Raw genomic sequence first — 7,095 nt, forward strand, 5'->3', positions numbered from 1 at the left:
TAAAGGCAATTGATTCTTACCTTAATACGTTCGGCAATGGGATTTACTCGTTCAACACATTAACGCCCAGTCGCTAGTATCAAACGGAATGATTCGGTTCACAATTTATGACGGTTGCTTAAGATATAACTTTCGACACTTTTTGCACAACACTTTCACTCACTTTTTCTGCACTTTGGCTAATCAATTTTTTTACTACACAATAAACTTTTTTCAATTAGCACATTTAATGCGATAATAAACACTTCACAACTAAAAAAAACGGAAAAAGAAAGATGATTTATATTATTTTATAATGATTCGCTATAGAATTGTCATAAAAAATAAATTATTAAAATCGTATACAAAGTAAAATGTTATTCAAAGTAATGTGTTTTAACGAATTGCGCTTAGTTCTTTCTATTCCACAATATTTCTCCCTTTTCCAATCGTTCCAGGCCAGTAAAATTCGGCCACAAATAAAGACCAATTTTCATTGATGCAAATTTAATGGCATTATCCAATCATGCTACATCACAATTCCTTTGCTGCATAGTAACAAAAACACATTTCCACCATCGCGTAACAAATCGATTATTCCAGCACACTTAAGCTGGAAAGCAAATCTGGTAAGGGTACAAAGCGGTCCCACGGAGTGGAGACATTTGTCAACAATGAACAAATGCGCGTACACACTGTACGCGAGTGGAGTTTGTGCTTTAGGTAGGCACCAAATGATGGCATGCAGAGAATGGAAGTGTTTGAACCACGAACCACTTACACCAAAATATTGGTGGGAAAATTAATTCCGACGAAAAATAAGCGGGTGCGTTAAGAACGTTTTAAGTCATCATTATTTATGCTACCGATTTATGCTAATTAGCTTAAGCTTCGGTTCCCCCGACAGAAAATGAACCACAGATCAGAAAATGACTTTCATGGGCTTCCACGAGCCGTTCTGGATGGGTGAAGGCGTACTTACATTCAGCACAGTTTGTCAACCAGAAGGTAGCGTTTAAATTGCTTTTTTTGCTTAAGCTTTTCGATCAATTGAAACACATTGAATGAAACATCAATGAAACACATTATTTCAGATTTATTTTAAAAGTACTGTAATAATGAATCACGATGAATCCATTTTGTACCGAAATTTGATAAACCTTTTCTACCACAATTGAGTTGAGTTTGGAATTTCAGTTAAACTATCGCATTAGCATAATTAAATCTTTAATGTTAAAAGGGATACTTTCATTTAAAAAAAAATTCTATCGAATTACTAATTAATTACAAAAAATCCTTTATTCCTTTTGGAGATGGGATTATTGGTGCATATTGCCGTGCCGAACCTGTCTTACGTAATTAACCATAAAAATCTGTTTCCACTCATATCAACTTGTAACCAATTATAAGTAGCGAACTTTTACCGATTGATATGCAATTATCTTGACTGGCTTTAAAGCGCATGGTAATTTATTTCCTTTTTTAGTGAGATATGCGCATCAAAAACAATTCGGTAATGCATATTAATTAAAAAAAATTGAATTTTCCTTTGAAAATGTTGGTTAATTAAAAATCTTAATTAACCATTTCATGATGTGAAGCATTCTCTTTTTTTACCTGTACCATACTGTTACATAGAGCTTTTTTGTTGGGAGGTATATTCGAAACGTTTTACTATAATTTCATACTATTCATTGCGAAAAGTAAAAAGGTAAAGAATGATCCAAATTTTTTAACCTCCTTCTTCCCTATCGCAACAAACTACAACAGTGGAATCATCAGCCCTTTATTATTTACATAAAGTTAGGTTAACCTCCCTCCCCTACTTCCCATCCTGTAAAAAAGATTTTTTACAGGTTTTGTCATACTAATGGAGTTACTCGTCTCGGGCGGTCCAGATGAGATTTGAAGGTATAGAACCGACGCCGTATACCACATACTTAATGCATTTTTGGTACTTAATGCATTTAATATCATTTATGATGATGATAAGTCCCAACTCATACCCCAACATGAGTTTGCGAAATACTTTTCATCATATGCGTCAATAACATATTTAAACTATCAAATAAAAAAAGGTTACCACTTATATGGTGAATATGAACAATGAATATATAATAATGTTCTACAATTTTATGAAATTGAGTGGTGCTTTTTGGTTACTCAACAAATGCACGTAGAAAAGTGGTATTTAATTTAATTGACACATTTTGTACGCCTAAAGAGTACTGGTACTAGAGTACTAGAAGAGTTAATATCTTTCTTATTAATATTTTTATATTTGTTTACTTATACTACTTATACTTCTTTGTAAGTAAAAAAAATATTAACCCAATCTAGGAATTAATAAAATTGCTTCAAAGCCTCCTTTGAAGTACGAGCAATTCTCTGCGCTTAATAACTTATGCTCATTACTTGCAAGCAAATATCAAAACTACAATCATCATTAACTTAAACTTCTTCCTTCCTCCATCAAATATTCCTCCATCCAAACGAATCATGCAAAGGCAAAAGCAAAGTGAAAAGATGCAAAAAAGCGTTCTCCAAATAAATTACAGCTAATAAAAAAGAAAATCAACCAAAAATTAAATCAACCTAGCCTAGGTTGCGAAAAATCCTTCCCTGTACAGTAGACAAATGTCAGGGACAACTTGCCAACCATTCCTCGCCTACTTTATGCAAACGTCCTGACATGGCACTGCAGCAATTTGGCACTACTGATGCAATCCGTTACGGAGTTTAAGTTTTTTATTTCGTTTGTTTTTTTTTGTACTTTCACTCCAGAGACTCATTAGTGTGTAGGAATTATTATCGGTCTGTTTCTGCATTTTCTGCACTTTCCACTCGCCCAACTGTGGGTCCGTTTCGATGGTGGAGGAGAAAAATTAAATATTTTTCTTCCCATTCTTATTTTGCGAGTAAACATTTCATTTGGTTTGTGATGCGGTACTAGAGGAAAAGTAACGTCACTAACCATGCACCACAAGCGGATGCTTCACAGCACACGGGTTTTGGAATGGTTATAGTTAGTTTCATTAAGCATTGCCGGGGAAAAATCACAACGAACTTGGTGAGCGAGTAACTCACAGTAGCTAAACGTGGTTAAACATGTTTTCCAGAAATGTCAAAACACCCAGGAAAGAAACCAAAATCCCCACACAACAATCATCAATCATAATCACAAGGGCGAATATGGCTTTTCGCAAAGTGCTGATGGCAACACTCATCCTCTTCTCCCTCGCCCACAACACCGGTACACATGCAGATGAATAAAGGGAAACAAATGGAACTTGCATAGCATCCCGACGTACGAAACAACCTTCGTCAGTTTCAAAACCACTTAATGACACTTTTGAAAAATTGTACCACCCAAAACAGGAGAAGAACAGAAAAAAACGGTTCAGTTTCGGAACGAAGCGAAAAAGGTGTTTAACTTTTGCTTCGTTTCATTACAATGTGGATCATATTTGCATAACCATCCGTATCAGCTAAAACGGATCTGCTTACTAACTGAAAGTCAAGTCTGCTTTTAAAACCACCCAACTTGGCCACTTGAAACATGGGTTCTCCAGTATAATATATCTCACAACTGCACATACACACACACAACACAAACAAAACTATTTAGAACGATTTTCCACCTTTCATGGCGCATGCAACCAACCAACTTGTTCCACTGTTCCGAATTTCATGCACCTTTTATCGCACATTTGCAAAGGACAGTTAGTGGACGGACTGTGTGAGGTGTGGCATGGTTCCACACACATACACACAGTGTGGAATGTTTGTATGAATTTTTAAAATCCATCCCCAACCTCCCGCTTCCCCCTTCCTCCTCCCCCCTTCCGGGGGTGGCCCGGTTTATCGATGCAGTTGGGAAGGAACGAGTTCAAGGTCACCCGTCACAACACAAAACGGTCTCATTCGTATGTCGGCATTGGCACGGATCGGTTCTCAAAACACGAACCCACACACAGACACACACACATGTAGTGCAGTGTGTCCGTTCCGTTCCTGGATGGAAGGATGGAAAACATACAGCTGCTACATAACATATGTATATGGGGAGTTCCACTAGTGCGAGCCTTTTTTCTGTTGTTTGCAAGAATACAAGAGCAATACAGGGCTCGGGCAGCATCTGGATGTGATGTAAGCTTTGACTAGAATAGATTGCCTTTGTTGGAATTTAAATTATATTCGCTTCTCCAAGTAAATCACCCTTTAATAAAAGATCCTTTCTTAGCTATTTTTAGATTGTTCCTAAATATTACACATCTTTGACGTTACGTGTATCTCCTCGTCAGCTGTCAATCGCAGTTCAGGCGATCCTTTATTTTCTTCTTTTGGTTGTGTTTGTAGTCGTGTTTGTATGTGTGTTTTTGGTAATATGTTTTGCTTCTATTGCGTCACTTCTCTCGTTTCGCACTGTGTCACACACGCACACTAAACACACATTTGCATCTTCACAAACAAGCACAGGGTGATTCATATTTTGTTGTGAAATTGAATTTACTACTGAAAATGATAAACACAGAACCATCTTTTTTTGTGCTTTTCTTCACATTTTTCGTTGCAGTAAAACACACACACACACACACACACACATACAAAAGCATTAAAAACACATCGATGCGATACGCTCTCGTCACATGGCTGTTCTTCATATCTCAGATGGCAAAAGGGATGCGAGTCAAGGACTAGCCTCTTTTACGCCCCTTTTTCTATACCCGATAAAGGTTTTCGTTCGATCAAAGAAGAAAGCAAGCTGTTTTTTATAATCGATCTACAAAAGGGTGTTTTTTCTCACTCGACAGTTAACATTACCACCAGGCGTCTCCATCTGTGTCATTTGCAACTTCACATTCGAGGTAGCGCGGGAAACGGAGTGAATGTGTATTTTTATTCTAGTTTTCCTATATTTTTAAAGGAATAATTTATCAACTACTTTTTAAAAAAGCAACACACTTTCACCTACTTCTTTTATCAACCACTAATATTGTTTTTTTTATCGCAATCACACTTGACACTCGTCACAACTCGTACACATCGTACACGAATGTTGATTTTGTTTTTTTCTTTTCTCTTTGGTTTTAAACGCCTTTTTGCCAATTTACGTTTTGTTTCCAAACACGTCTCAAGTGCAGCTCCACACGGGGAAGCTTCCACGTAGCCAACGGGGGTGGTGGGAGGTTAGTGGTAGCTTCTTTTCCTTTCTATCGGCGGACCACCAAACAGTGTGTACACGCAGCGTGCAAAAATGTATTCCTACGAACCGCACCAAATCTACATCTCGACTGACTGGCAGGCACACCGAAGTAGACCGTGAGTTGAGAGTAGTTTGCATCGTGGCATGCTTCGTGCGATGAGTATCCTTTCGTGATTACGAGCAGCTGTGCGCCAGGCAATTTGTGAGAGAAAGAGAGAGTGAGTGAGTGTTCGCATCACGTGAGCTTCAGCTGACAGTTTGCTCCGCAACTTTTGACAGCTGCAAGTACACCGAAAAGGGCAAAAACAAACATGGCAGCAAACATGGCTCTCCGTTGACTGGTTTGGAGCGAAGTTATGGTCACGTGTGCAATCGTCATCGTTGACGCTGGGTACCATAAAACTGCGTGGGTGTCAACAAACTGTCCGGGAGAGGCGAAAGCATAGCGGGAGAATACGAGAGTACGTCCCATCGTGCTGGAGATGATCTAAGGTGGACAAACAAAACGAACGATGGTACGAGTCTCAGCTGGTTCGGAAGCGCACCGGATTGTACAAACAGAGGCTGCACATCGGTTGAGCGAGAGCGAACATAAATTGGCGCTTTTCAGACTCGCGAATTCAAGAGTTTGCGCGTTAGCGGTTTGGAAGCCCAAACAATCGCGTTACGCGTAGAGGTGTTAGTGCGTGTTAGTGTACACTGTAAAGTGATCTGGTCGATTTTTTGTTGCTTTACAGTTTGAAAATTGTTTTAACGGCTTTAATAATAAAATATTAATTTTTTGTTTAATATTGTACTAAAATAATAATTGTGTTGAAGGAAATAACAAATAGTCGTAACTGTAAATTATTCAACAGTTACAAGGAGAATATTTGAAACACACGTGGTTTGCTTATTGCATACCTTTAGGCGAATCGACTCGGTGCGATCGGTTTCAAAGTTTTAATTCGTTTTTGGTGTGTGGTCGTCAATCAGTTTTAAATTGAGTTAATTAAATTACCTTTCAAATATACCTTAAATACGGAATGCTGAATTTAAACTAATGAAAAAATATATTTTCACATCTAAGAAATCGCAGTGAAGGAGAGTTTTTTTTATTCATGTAGAACGGCCTGGGCGTATAGATCAGCAAAAATGTTGCTTTAAAAAGAATACAAAAAATATTAAAATTTCAATCGTTAAATACTCACATGCAAGAATAAATGCTTCACCTTCAGCTTCAAAAATATGGTTACGGACAAACTATTTCACGATATCGTGCATTAAGATAGCACTTCCATCCGTATACTAATCTTTACCAACGAAATAACAAAACGTTCACACAAACGGATAGTTCGCTCGTTCAGTCGTTCCACCAACAGAAACGTCAATGAAAAATGATTTTCCAACCATGTTCGTTTCCAGGTGATTTGGCAACCGTCCTGTCGCATCCTGACACAGGTGAACGTACGAGGAACGTTCGCCATCTCTACCATTCCATTTGCCATTCTTTTCTTCGATCGTATGTCAATGCTCCGTGAAAATGAAAACACATTCATCTCGTTACGCCGTGACTTGATGACAGCTTTAGCTACTACTCCCACTACCTTTGTCACACTATCTGGATGTGTGAATCTGTGTGTGTGTATGTTGTGCACACCAAGAAATACGTATGTGTGCTAACCACCGGATTTGGGAGGTGAATCATCTCGCGGCCCACCCCAACCCAATAGAATTCCGAACAGGGCCATTGACATTGGAGCGAATGAAACGGAATTGGGATGAACATGATGAAGGTAATTGCTCTGGTGGCGTTCGGAAACCGACCGAAAAGACTGAAAGGCAAACATTGTGCAGGGAAGAAATCACACCCAGAGGGTACCTTTTCTTGACTTTTCCCGCCATCATCTCTTGCGATAGCGTGGAAAATA

The 7,095-nt window shown here is 38.4% G+C and overlaps 1 protein-coding gene across 7 annotated transcripts in view; it reads right to left on the reverse strand.

The window, feature by feature from the left end:
* The window catches only part of LOC125771938 (uncharacterized), a 162,316-nt gene extending 156,981 nt beyond the window's left edge, over positions 1-5,335 (reverse strand). For 3 of the 7 annotated variants that reach the window (XM_049443137.1, XM_049443142.1, XM_049443135.1), the window contains exons 1-2: positions 4,955-5,334; positions 21-252 (exon numbers count right to left, since the gene is read on the reverse strand). The gene's annotated coding sequence lies outside the window, so the exon portion shown is untranslated. The other 4 variants (XM_049443136.1, XM_049443140.1, XM_049443139.1 and 1 more) reach the window with 4 other exon arrangements.
* Between the last annotated feature and the right edge of the window lie 1,760 nt (positions 5,336-7,095).

Source organism: Anopheles funestus, chromosome 3RL (assembly GCF_943734845.2).
Source record: "Anopheles funestus chromosome 3RL, idAnoFuneDA-416_04, whole genome shotgun sequence".
Classification (NCBI taxonomy): Eukaryota; Metazoa; Arthropoda; class Insecta; order Diptera; family Culicidae; genus Anopheles; species Anopheles funestus.